The following is a 12,560-nucleotide window of genomic DNA, read 5'->3' as shown; positions in this document are numbered from 1 at the left end:
AATACGAATCAGTCATGTGATATGACAGTGATCAAAGGCTGCCTTAGGAGAGTTCAAATGTCTAGGACTAGGGAAAGTCTTGTCAGATCTACAAGTCAAGCAATATCCTGAGTGCTGTGTTCAGCATTAATAAAAAAATATATATTTTATTCATTTATTTTTAGTTTTCAACATTCATTTCCACAGGATTTTGAGTTACAAATTTTCTCCCTGTCTTTCCCCTACCCCCCACCCTAAGATATCAAGCCTACTGAATACCCCTGCCCCCAATCTGTTCTCTCTTATATCCTCCCCTATGCCCCCCAACTTTCTAGTATGGCAAGATCGATTTCTATACCCTAGTGCCTGTATAACTTATTTCCCAGTTTCAGCATTAATTTTACCAAGGATAAAAATAAACTGGAACACAGAGAGTACTGATAATGACCAATATGGTGAAAAGTCTAGAGATTATGCTATATGAATGAATACTGGTTGAAGGAAAAGGGTATATTTGTCCTGAAAAATACGTAAAGAGAACTTATCCAGCTTGAGTACAGAAGACAGAACTAGGAACATGAGTGTAGAAAGTTACAGAGGAGCAAATTTTAGTATGATTTAAGGAAAAACTTCCTGATCACAGACACACAAAAGTGGAGAGTGCTCCTCTCAGAGGCAATAGGTTCCCTCTCATCAGAGGTTTTTAAGCAATAATCAGATAACCACTACTTGGGGGTATATTCAATCACTAAACAGACATTTATTATATACCAAATACTGTGCCAGGCAATGGGGATACAATGAATGAAAACAATCCCTACTACCAAGAAACTTACATTTTAAAGGTGAAGATAATTACAGGCAATTCTGCTGTAATACAACTTATGTGTTCCTAAAAATTTCCAAATTATATGCAAAATAAAACCATAGGGCTTATGGGGAAAACAAGGTTAGGAGCACAGCATTCAAACTCGGTCCCTGTGGACACAACAGCCTCAATATGAGGAACCACAGTGTGGGAGCTACATCACCAGCTGCTGCCCTGTGAGGGGTATGAGTGGGACTACCCTATGACTGGGATGACAAGTCTTGGCATTTCCTGTAATGTGCCAAGTGAGGATTTCTGCTTTCCCTGCATCTGCCCCAGTGCTAGACCCATGTCCACTAAGGCAGTACGTCTTGACCACCTCTGGTCTCCTTGTAGGGTAAGGGACCTACCTGGTCATCATTGCATCTATTCTTCAGTGGAGCATACTGGATGTCTCCCTGTTTTCCCTTCCTGCCTGCCTCTCCAGGTATTCACCTTTCCTCTCCCCCTCAGTAACTCTCACTGTATCCTGGGTTGAGGAAGATGACTGCTTCATCACTTTCCCCAACTGGAGCAAGATATCTCTTCTTCCCACAGGCTCTACAACATGCCAGCAGCACCCCATCTTATGTCTACAGAGGTCACTCCCCCACCCATTCATACTCTGACACAATGGTGCAGTTTTCCTGGATGACAAAATCCCTAATAAGCAAACACAAAATTCTCATTATGCTCAAACTGTTCCTTAATGTTACTGATCCTAGGGGAACAATTTCGAAATTTCAAAACAAGCATTAATAGCAAAACTGAAAAAAATAGTTCAATACTAAAAGGTAGCTTCAGAGGAAAGAACTAGCAGTATTGGGGGAATCAGGGAAGGCTTCATAGAGATGGTGCTTGGGCTGTGTCTTGAAAGAAGAATGATTTTATAAGAGTGCAGACTTCAGAAGCAATTCTTGGATCAGATAACTGAGCTCTGAGATCCCTTCCAATTCTTGGATTCTGTGACTTCTGTGGAGGATACCATTATTCTTTTCCATTTTCTGAGATTAGAAACATAAGATTCCCTTTTTTCATTCAACACATTACCACTTCTCACATGTTCTCTGAAATATAAATCAGAGGTTCAATGAAACATTTTTAAAAATGCACAGAGAAGTTCATACAAGCAGTACAGCACTGAAAGCAAAAACTGAAATTATATACTTTTAAGAAAGTAAGCTATTGGGGCGGCCAGGTGGCTCAGCGAGTAAGAACACTGGCCCCAGGGTCGGGATGACCTGGGAGATCGAATCCGGGCTCAGATCCTTAGCACCACACCCAGAAATAACTGGCCATCTAACCTTGAGCAAGTTACTTAACCCCAACTGCTTTAAAAAAAAAAAAAAAAGAAAGTAAGCTATCCGGGGCGGTTAGGTGGCACAGTGAGTAAAGCGCCAGCCCTGAAGTCAGGAGGACACGAGTTCGGTTCTGGCCTCAGACACTTAACACCCACACAAAAAAATACCAGCTGTGTAACCTTAGGCAAGTTACTTAACCCCAATTGCCCTCCAAGAAGAAAAAAAAAAAGTAAGCTATATGCTATGGATATTCATAGTTTTACATATCATCCTTTTCTCCCTGTTTTTTGAATATGTAAAATTTTTCTTGTTGTGTACTTTAAATTCAGGGAAAAAAAAAAAAAAGATTTTCTACTTCCTCTTTATTTTCCCTATACTTTATACCAAACTCAGACAGGGACCAAGATTAATCGAACTCATTTGTAAGACATAAGATGATCTCTAAGGGCACAATGAGCTTTCTGATTCCATCAACAAGTAGCAAGGCAAGGGACTGGCCTAAATTTGACTAGAGAGGTTCATCACTGGAAAATTAGGTGAATGATGAATATTTTTGCCTACAGCAACTCATGAAACCATTTTCTAAGATGGCAATGTGGAACTATGCCCCCCAAATTACTAAACTTTGCATACTGTTTGACTGAGTCATGCCACTAATAAGCCTATATCCTAAAAAAATTAAAACAGGAAAAGGATCTGTATGTACAAAAATATTTATAGCAGCTCTTTTCATGGTAGTCAAAAATTTGAAAGAAAGGGAGTATCTTCCTTTTAGGGAACAGCTAAAAAAAACTGTGGTAGATGAACATGATGCCACAAGAAATGAAAGGAAAGTTTCAGAAGAAACTGCAAAGATCTTTATAAAATGACAGTGAAGTAACACTAAAACAATCCATACAACGAAAAACAACTTTGGAAGACTTTAGAACTATGATAAACGTAATGACAATTCAATAAATCCAAAAGAACATAGATGAAACACATTGCTCACCGCTTGAGGGAAAGGAACTAATATGCAGAAAGAGACATATGTTTTCCAACACAGCCAGTGGGAACATGTTTTTCCAGACCATGCCATGCCTTAAGTGTCCAGGGCTTTATTTTTTCTCAAGAGACGGGAGAGGAAGGAAGGTGCAGGTTAATTAAAAAGAAAAAATTTTTTAACGTCTCTCAGATTCATTACTTCCATTTTGTTTTCCCTCTCAAGCCAGTGTACACGGTACCACTTCAAATCTGTATTATTACATGAGTCCTACTATGTGAGTCAATAAACCAAAGTCTTCAAAGAATGTGGCTACCTTTAGGAAAGTTCTGTAATAATCTTGAACTTGGAAGTAAGCAACACAGTATCATATACAAACTAAAGCATCTGGAAGAAGGACTTTGTAATAGACATCACTATGATGTGGTTCTTTTTTTCTGCATCAACTGTTACTCATAATCAGAGGATCTGAATAACTACCTATTTTACTGTATCTATCAAGGAATCCTATGCACCTCTGGGAGTTATCTACAGAGGTCACAGTTAAACCCATCGGCTTGTATAAAGTCATCAAGTGAGACAGTATAAAAATGAGAAGTAAAGAGGACCTAGAACAGACCCTTGGGGAACACCCAGTTAGGAGAGGTAATGTGCATGATGATCCAGCAAAGGAAACTGAGTGTCCATAAAGGTATAAGGCAAATCAGTAGAAAGCAGTCTCATGAAAGCCCAGAGTTATATATAGTAATATACATGCTACTATAAACTGTATTTCCAAAATACAGAAACAATAAAATTGTGGTCTATTAATTTAATGATTATTACACTGTAGTGAAACTATGTGACCAATGATTGAGGGAAAGACTAAATATAATTATGGTATATGAATGCAACAGAATAGTACTGTGCTTAAAAGACAAATGTGAAGATTAAAAAGCCAAATTAAGAGAATAAGTAGTGACTATATCAATGAAGGGAACAGCAAACAAAAATTCATGGGAAATACAACTGATGCTCGTAATACAACTTTGTGCTACCCTATTGACAAAAATTTATTCCCATAGGTGGCATTCTTGGTAATAGCAAAATATTAGGAATTATGTGTCCAATCATTAAAGAATGACTTTCATGATTATTACACTTTAAGTAATGACTGATAGAGAACACATATGATGTGAAACAGAATAAAAAAAAAAGGCTGAACCAAAAGAACAAGGCACACTATGGCCGTTTTCATCTGCTGTCTCCCATACCTGGCTTCTCTCCCAATCATCCCGCATAGGCGCTGTGTTGTGTGCACTTGTTTATACATTGTCTGCCCCCATTAGATTTTTGCTTTTCGTTGTATCTCTGGCATTTCATATTTGTGTTTGCCACAGAGTGAGGCCCTTCGGAAATGCTTAGCGACTGACTCAGTCCATATATTCAATTGTCATTTCCATCACAACAACTCACGTATGTGACTTGGTCTTTCCACAGCCACTACCTTAGGTTTAGGCCTTCATTACCTCCTGCCTGGACCACTGTTAATAGCCTTCTAATTGTTCTCTTTGGCTCAAGTCTTTTCCCTACTTCACTCCATCCTCCCTCAGCTGCCATAGTAATTTTTACTAAAGCACAGGTCTGATGACAACTTCAATAAACTCCATTGGTTTGCTAATACTTCAAATGTAAATTTGGTATTTAGTATTTAAAGTTTTTCCACAATCTGGCCCCTTCTTATATCCTTCCAATCTTCTTACACACCATTCCCTTCCACTCACTCTAAAGTATAGCCATACTGGCTTCTTTGCTGTTCCTTATACACAACCATCCATCTCCCATTCCTGTACCTTTCAATGGCTGTTCCTCTCACCTACCTCTTAGAATCCCTGACTCCAAGTCTCAGTTCAAATGCCGTCACCTGCATTAAAATGTTCAGTCTCCCTAGGGAGTCGCCTACTCCTCTGAAGTTACCTTATGTGTGTGTCATATATACTGCTACACACACACATGCTGCTGCTCCCCCATTAGACTACAAGCTCCTAGAGGAAGTGTGTGTAACATGTATACCATTTAATGAACAAGCTGAGTCTATATAGTTCGTATAAAGCTTCATTAAAGATTTTCTTAAGGATTAAGGAGTCCAACACCCTCATTTTACATGTAGGCAAACTGGGCTCCAGAGAGGGGAAGTCACTTGCCTGTGATGACAGAGTGGAAAGGAATCAAATCCAGGTCCTCCAACTCCAAACCAGCAGTGGACATTGATTTATTTCTTCCAGAGTATTTTTTAAAACAAGAATAAAGACCACTGCCGCAGATACAAGGAACCTTCTTGTCTAAATTATGTCCTCAGGGAAGGCGATGACTTAGCTGAAGTTGGGTTGAACTGGCCACGGTTGCAGGGCTACATTACTCCTCACGCTATCTGACCAGGGAAATTTAAGAAGTCATGGTCAATCCCTGAAAACCCTTCCCTATCATTTAGATAAACTATTCTTCTAGGCAAAACAAAACAAAAACCCCGCAAATCAACGTTTAAAAAAACCAAAAAGTAAAAAACCCAAAGCATTTAGTTTTGTAAGGACTCTCCGCTGGCTGAGGAGCTGGAGAGGACCTAAGCCACTTCCGCAGGTGTTTCTGCAGGGCTTCTCCCGTCGCTGGGCCTAGCCCGGGGCTCGTTGCCGACTCTGGGGAAGGCACGAGCCGGGGCAGGCGTGCGGAGGGCGGTTGAGACGCCGGATCTGGCCCCAAAGCCGATCCCGGCCGCCTCGGGGCTTCCCCAGGACCGCAGCTCCGGCGGGTTGGGCATCCCCCCCCCCCCCCGCGGCCACTTTTCCTCCGCCCCCCCAGAAAGTCTTTCTCTTCAGGGAAAGAAGGCGCTCCGGCTCCGAGGGTCTCCAGGAAGGCGAGCCCGGCTCCACCACCCGGACCCCGGGCACCAAGGCCCAGTTCGGCCCCTTCCCTCTCTCAGAGGTGTCGGCGCGCCCCGAGCCCACACCCGAGGCCCGCTCTTTTTACCTACGGAGAGGCGCAGATCAGGCCGAGCCCGCGTCGTCCCCGTTAACTGTTATCAGGGTTCTGCCGTTGCTCAACTGGGGAAGCGCCCTCACCCCCGCCCCCAACACCCGGGCACGCGAGGGGCCAGGTCCCGCGCGACGCTCTCTCCGACCGCACTCACCCGCCACCTCACGAAGTCCTACTTAGCGACGTCTCTCATCGCTGACGGCGGCCATCTTGGACGCGGGGTGCTAGGGAGCAGACGTCATTACGCGGCGTCCTCTTTTAGGGAAACGTGAAAAGCGGAGGAGGCAGAGGAAAAGGAGGCGGAAAGTACTGGGATAGAGGGGCAGGGCGAAGAACACACCTTTTACCCAATCAGAAGGGAGAAGAAGGCTTAAAAAGGAAAGAGGCGAGGGTTGGGGCGGAGCGATGCTAAGTGTGTCTGGTAGTGCTAGAGGAGGAGGAGTAAAAAAGCTTAACGGTCCCGCCCCTCTCTTGGAAAATGCGATTTCGCGACCAACCTAGCCTGCTAACGGAACCCCGAGCGTCAGGGGCGTGACCAGGCGCGGCAATTCACCAATTAAATGGCCGAAGGGGCCAGTGCAAGGGTCCCCTTCCTCCAATCTCTCTTATGGAGCTGTCGAGGGCTTGGCCGCCTCTCCAGGCCTCCGGGAGCCTACCGGCTCAAAGAGCTGGAGAGAGAACGGTTAGAGTGACAGCTGGATGGCGTGGGGGACTAGGGAGGTGCAACCGACCAATGAGCTCCAGCCGGGCCTCTCCCGCGCCTCGCGGGAGGGGGGTTGGGGGGGGAGCTTCGTCGACCAATGAGCGGCGGGGGTGGTGGTCAGGGGGTGGGGCTCCCGGGGGGCTGGAGGAGCAGGGTTGGGTGTGTGGCTGCAGCGCTCTCTCGGCTGCCTCCACCCCCGGCCTCCCCCGCCTCCCCGGCCGCCGCCGCGTCCGCGGGGTTGGTTGAGGCGGACTGTGGGGTGCTGACTGAAGTGGAGGCGCCGCCGCCGCCGCTGCTGCCGCTGTTGCTGTTGCTGCCGCCGCCGCCGCCGTCGCCACCGCCGCTGCTACCGCCGCTGCCGCGGAAAGGAGAGAAGACGAAAGGTGAGTGGTGGGGGTGGCAGCGTTTGGTCGCCGCCCCCGCCCCACGAGTCGAGGAGGGAAGCCCCGCTCGGCCCCTGAAGCCGGGATCTGGTCCATCCCGCGCCACCCTGCCCTCCGGCCCTGCCTTCTCACGGCCTCCCCTAGCCTGTCTTCTCTCGGACGGAGCGAGGAGGGCGCTGCCCCCGGGGACGGGTCCCTGCGTCCCCTGCCCTCTGAGACAGGCGGCCGGGGTGGGGGGGCTAGGGGGGGCGGGGAATGGCCGCTCCGCTCCCGCTGCTCAGACTGCTCCTGGGGAGGGGGATTGGGGGGGAAACGAAGAAAGCCTCGTTCCCCTTCCTTGCGCTTCCTTCTCTGTGGCGCTGTGGCTGTGCTCCCACCTCTGTGTCACCATGTGTCTGTCCCCACGTCACGGCGTGTGCTGGTCTCTTCCTCCGTCACCTTGGGCTATTTTCTCTCCCCTTTCGTCCCCCCCTCCGTGACGGCCCCTTCCAATTACCCCATCTATCGACCCCCTCCCCCCGTCATGGTGTCGGCCTGTCTCCCCCCCACCTCCGCCCCCCGTCACGGTGTCTGGCCCCCCATGTGTGTGTCTCCACCCCTCCTCACCACGTCTGTCTGTCTCTCCCTCTTACCTTCCAGTCCCTGTCTTCTTTTCCCTCCCCCCACCGTATTTCTAGCTCCTTCAACCTGTGGATCCCCCCCCCCCGTTCGGGCCTTTCCTCCCCCCCCCCCCCAACATCCACCCTGTGGGGCTTGTCTATTTCCTGTCTGTGTCATTGTGTGTTCTGTCACTGTCCGTGTCTTGTGCCCCTTCCTTTTAGGTCACTGCTTGTGTCACTGCATGTGTGTCTCCGTTTTTTTCCCAGACTCCCTATGTATGTGTCTCTCCCCCTTCCCCTGGGACCCTCCTGTGTCAAAATCCTTCATTTCAGGTAGAGCCAACTTATTTTCTTTCTTCTCCTACTGGTCTTCCTTGTGCTACTCCTGGGAGTAAAATCTAAGGCCTAACGCTGGCTTTCATACTCCATTCTCACTCCCCCCCCCCAACTGTTCCTCATTGTGTTTCAGTGGAAGTAGCACTGTTTCCTTCCTTTCTCTCAATACCAACTCTGTAGTAAGAAAGGAAAGAAATAGCATTTTCTCATCTACTCATTCCTACTACTTTAAACAGGGTTCTTAGAAGAATGTTCTCCTTTTTAGCCCCTTAACCTTTTAAGCTAAAGGAAAGTGGTAGAAAATATATCCTATTTGTTCTTAGATACAAGTCCTCTTATTCTATACACATGTGCTTACTGGGGAGGAAAATAATTTTCTTGATTATAGTCAGAGTTTACCTTTGATTTAACTGTGTGACCCTGGGCATAGACTTCTGTCCTCATCTACAAAATGAGGAGGATCTGGATTTGTGACCTCCAAAATCCCTTCCAGCTCTAAAACTATGATTCTATTTCCTACCCTCTTAACTTACTGTTTCACTCAGTGCTGTCTGCTTCCTCAAATTTAGCACTTGGTAGAACAGAGTAGCCATTGATTTGTGTTTTATTTCCTCACCCCCTCTACTCTTAATCAGGAAATACCATAGTGATATATGTGAATATTTTTCTATTTCATAATTATGTTTCCTCAATAAATTTCTGAGCATGATCTAGAAACTCCATGCAAAGTGAATGATTTTAGTGGAAGAACTTTATTGTCATCCCTTCTACTAATTAGTGATATTTTGTTTTTAAACAAAAACACATTTATGTAATTCCTTTTATGTTCTTCCTACTTTTTAGTAAAGTCCTCCTCTAAGAGCTCATTTTTCAAAAGAGGAATCTGTACCTATGTTTTCCCAAAACTTTTGATCAGAAATGACAATTTTAGCATTTGAGAAAGCAAAGTGAGTCAGTTGTCAGTAACTTACCCTTAGTATTTCATGCATCTCATTGATACAGATACTCCCTCCAGTGGTACAGGTTGCAATTCATCCCCATCTTCTTATTCTGTTTGATTTTTGTCTGTGTGTTTTGTATATGCTCCAGGAAGGGGTCCACTAGTTTACAGGGGCCTTCTATAGGTACTTTGACAATATATGAGTACCAGTAACAGCTACCCACCTGTTATCCCTCTCTACCAATATATGATTAACCCACTTCTTTTTTTAATTGTACCTCAGTTGATATCTTTTATGCTGCTTCTTATATGTAAATCTTCATTAGAAATATGCTGCAGCTTATAGATGCCTACTATGCTTTCTGTTGACCTTTGGCATGCCCTCTGAGATTGTGGTATTCCTTGATTCATATCCATAAAGTATCACCGAAAGACTATTGGTGTATAAAAAGTCAAGTTTTTGTTTTATTAAGAAAGTTGGAGTTTTAAAAGCACCTTAATGTTTCCCATATTCCAATTAACCCACTTTTTTATTTAGTTGTAGTTGTATGTTTACATAGGTAATGGGTAAGCACTCCAAATACCTACTAAAAAGCCTGGTGAAGTACTCCATTTTTCTGAATTCCTTTTTTTTTTGTAAAGAAGGTTGAGTGAGAACAGTGATTTTCAAAGTACATTTTTTCAGGGAACTATCCAGCTTATATAATTCATTAACACAAACTTTTCAGTGTTACTCTAATGAACACTCTGTAGTGTTTTCTCTTTCCCCTTATTTTTTTTTTTTTGCCTGCCCTATTCCACTCTCTGATCCCAATTTGAAATTATTAATCCAGTTCTTTACTGAAATAGTAATCTAAACTGGAAAAAGAAAATTATCTACTATATTTTTCCTTTCTCAAAAATCCCTGTTATGCTTATATTTTATTGATGGAACAATAATTTGTGATGGAAGGGGGATTTTCATATATGATATGAATAGTTTGCTAACTCCAGTTAATAAAATGTCAGCATCTATCATTCTTTTAGGAAGAGATTTCTCATGCCTTTCTGTTGTCAATGACATTTAGACCAGTCTAGAATTATGACCAAAGTTACATTTTAGCTGTAATTGGAAAATGAAGAGAAATGTTTGGAGGTTATATATAAGGAGCCTTTTTCCTTCCTTATATCTAACCAATGGAATGTAAAAATTCTACCTCTTAACATCTTAGTCCTAGGTGTGATGAGTAACTTCATACTTTTTATCTTTGAATCATCTTGTTCTTTAATTGGAGGATCATCAGATTTAACTAAAAGAAACCCTAGTTACATTTAACCAATGTTTTACCCTCAAATACTACTATAAGTCTTTGCTAAGTATGGGTCAGTATATGTGATCTACATCCTATCTCATAGCTTCCTTGAATTACTTTTTATTAGCTAGGATCTTCATATGAAAATTAATGTCATGCCAAGTCAACTAGCTTTTATGTAGTGCCTGCTAATGTTCCAGGACCTGAGGATACAAAAGGAGGTGAAAAGCAATCTTTGCCTTCAAGGACCTCACAGTCTGACTGGGAAGACAACATGCAAACAACTTTGTTCAAAAAAGATACATAAAGGATACATTGGAGTTAATCTCATAGGGAAGACATAAAGATTGTAGAAGACTGGGAAGGGTTTCTTGCAGAAGATAGGACTTTAGCTGAGACTGGAAGGAAACCAGGGAAGCCAGGAGATGAAGATGGAGAGAGTTCTAGGCATAGGGAATAGCCAGTGAAAATACTGGGTCTGGAGATGGAGTGTCTTGTGGGAGGAACCAGGAGTCTATTCCCTGATGTGTAGGTTTTATGAATCTATCTTTTTTTTTCCAAGTGTTTGCCTTACCATCTTTTAATAGAAAGTCTTTCAATTTCAAAAGCTGACTGGATAAGCTCTAGCTCCTCTGCAAGGTGTCTGTCGGGGGGGGGGGGAGTTTAAAATAAAAAGTCCTTTTATACTGTTAAGCCCAGACCTGTGATTTCTCTGGTATAGGGAACTCCCTTTGAGAAAATCTCCACCAATGTAGGTTATCATGTGCTCTGAAATTTATAGTCTTACAGAGCTACCTTGAGAAGAAGACCTAGACAGCTTCTAAGTTCCTTCCCAGCTCTAGAACTCTGATCTGACTAGAAGGTAATTGACAAGTTAAAAGTCAGATAGCCAACATGTGTCTGAGGCTGGACTTGAACCTAGGTCTTTCTGATTGAATCATGCTCTTTACCCCCTGTGCCATACTGTAGCCTATCACTCCAACTTGTATTACTACTGAAATCCAGGTATATTCAGTCCCATATAGGATTATGAATGATTTTGCAAATTTTTGTATAAGCATATTTCACTACTTAACTTTTTTTTCATTTTTGCTTAGTATGAAATCTGATGCTTTTCTAGCAAAAGAACTACTTCTGATGTGTATTAAGCTAAGACAACCAGCAAATATTGCATTTGATTTCTGTGGAGAAATTTTTTTTCAACTGGTTGGTTATTTTCTCGGGCCAGAGAGCAGTATACAAGAGAGAATCAATATGTAAATCAGTCAACAAGTATTTAACACTTATTATGTGCTAGTGAATAAACATTTTCATTTTTCATAGATATTCATTACTTAAGAGGCAGGATAGTTGTAGTGATTAGAGAGCTACCTCTTGAGCCTGGAAGCTCTAAATTTAAGTTCACCAACAGACATATACTTCATGTGTTGCCCTGGACAAGTCACTTTAACTTCTCTGTTCTCCAAGACTTAAGTTGCCAGTGAGGTGCTGCTTGCATTGATAGTGGGAATTTCCTCACCTATACCAAATGAAATCACATGTCCTATTGATGTTACTATTTAATATTTCTCTGTTTCTTTAGTAGAAAAGTTAGCAACAGTTTTGTTTCCATGATAAATAGATTTTAGGGGCGGCTAAGTGGTGCAGTGAGTAAAGCGCTGGCCCCGGAGTCAGGAGGTCCTGAGTTCTGTTCCGGCCTCAGACACTTAACACAAAAAAACTAGCCATGTAACCTTGGGCAATTTACTTAACCCCAGTTGCCCCTCCAAAAGGCAAAAAAAAAAAGACAGATTTTGAAGACTGGTTAAAAATTTGCCTTCCTTTTGTACTTAGTAGGTCCCACACAGAAGAATAAATTGGTATTTTTTAGCTCTGCTTCCCTCACATTGTTACTTTCTTGTTTCTGTAAATGAATTTATACTTAGTTTTGGAGGTACATTTTATTATTTGAGTAAATGTGAGTTCTAGACCAGTGATGCCCTGCTTTTATATTTTTAAAGTTATTTAGTTTCGCTTTTTGTTAGATTTATGGATGTAGAATAAGTATATTCAGTTTAAGAAACATTTATTTGCCTACCAAGTACAGAGCTCTATGCCTTATTATCTGAAAGGATCTCTGTGAACTGGTTTTCTTTATGTTTCTATATTTCTCCTTGGCATACAGATATAAAAATGTGCCAGAAATACAA

General features: G+C 43.1%; 2 protein-coding genes across 4 annotated transcripts in view; one reads left to right on the top strand and one right to left on the bottom strand.

Moving 5' to 3' along the window:
- Positions 1–6,410, bottom strand: part of LOC138173881 (cyclin-K-like) — a 38,143-nt gene extending 31,733 nt beyond the window's left edge. The window contains 2 exon segments of the mRNA XM_069103957.1: positions 5,293–5,519; positions 6,273–6,410. The gene's annotated coding sequence lies outside the window, so the exon portion shown is untranslated.
- Positions 6,411–7,024: 614 nt separating this feature from the next.
- Positions 7,025–12,560, top strand: part of LOC138173880 (actin-histidine N-methyltransferase) — a 137,141-nt gene continuing 131,605 nt past the window's right edge. Inside the window, exon 1 of one of the 3 annotated variants that reach the window (XM_069103954.1) lies at positions 7,025–7,204. The gene's annotated coding sequence lies outside the window, so the exon portion shown is untranslated. The remainder of the gene's footprint in view (positions 7,205–12,560) is intronic. The other 2 variants (XM_069103955.1, XM_069103956.1) reach the window with 2 other exon arrangements.

The sequence above is a fragment of the Petaurus breviceps genome, unplaced genomic scaffold (assembly GCF_028583685.1).
Source record: "Petaurus breviceps papuanus isolate PSGF00001 unplaced genomic scaffold, PetGlider_PUasm1.0 66, whole genome shotgun sequence".
NCBI lineage: Eukaryota > Metazoa > Chordata > Mammalia > Diprotodontia > Petauridae > Petaurus > Petaurus breviceps.
The sequence above is the reverse complement of the archived record's forward strand: the minus strand, read 5'-3'. Positions and strand labels throughout refer to the sequence as shown.